The following is a 933-nucleotide window of genomic DNA, read 5'->3' on the forward strand; positions in this document are numbered from 1 at the left end:
GAATACTGAAATACATTGAAACAGTTAATGGCTGAAGGAAGTGATGGTGGTGCCAGACTTTGTCCTCCTCATTGCTTAGGTTGTGAGCTGAATAGGTTTGCCCAGGAATATGCAGAAATCTGTATGGGTATCACTTGCTCATTAGCCTAAGGGTGAGAACCTATTGCTACCATTGCTAGAATCATAGGGCTAAAAAGGTTGCCTTGTAACAATGTGGAGATCCACATGAGGCAATCCATCCTGTGGTGCTAGGGTGGGTCTTATTGCCTTTGTTGGTGGCTGCTATAGGCCTAGCTGGCACAATGCAGAGCTCTGCACAGCTAGGCTGGCCATTAAACTTAGGGGTAAGGGCATAGGGGGTTTTGGGTAGAAATGTTTGTGGAGCTTTGAATGATTAAGGCCTCATTCCCTTTATGTGCGGGAGTTGGGCCATGATAGCACGGAAAATTGCATGATTGTTGTGTCCTGATATATGATTGTGTGAATGAAGATTGAAAAGGGAAAGGGTTCAAGTTTATGGAAGTATGGGCATTGAATGAATGGTAGGGTGATTAATGTTCATAGTAAAACTTCTTATATATCACACTCATTAGAATCCTTTGTTTACCCTTCTATTGTGTTGTTTGTGAGAAATGTTGAGGCTAAAAGTAGGATTGTTATGGCTTATGCCATTCTCTTTATGTGATGGGCACTTTGGGGCCAAGTTGTGTTGATGGCCACTTTAGGGCCAATGGATTTTGTATGGGCTTATGCCTTATTTTTGAAAAGGAATAAAGTCCAATGTTTGATAATAAAAAAAAAAAAAAAAAAAAAAAAAAAAAAAAAAAAAAAAAAAAAAAAAAAAAAAAAAAAAAAAAAAAAAAAAAAAAAAAAAAAAAAAAAAAAAAAAAAAAAAAAAAAAAAAAAAAAAAAAAAAAAAAAAAAAAAAAAAAA

This window comes from Ipomoea triloba, chromosome 11, assembly GCF_003576645.1.
Source record: "Ipomoea triloba cultivar NCNSP0323 chromosome 11, ASM357664v1".
Taxonomy (NCBI): Eukaryota; Viridiplantae; Streptophyta; class Magnoliopsida; order Solanales; family Convolvulaceae; genus Ipomoea; species Ipomoea triloba.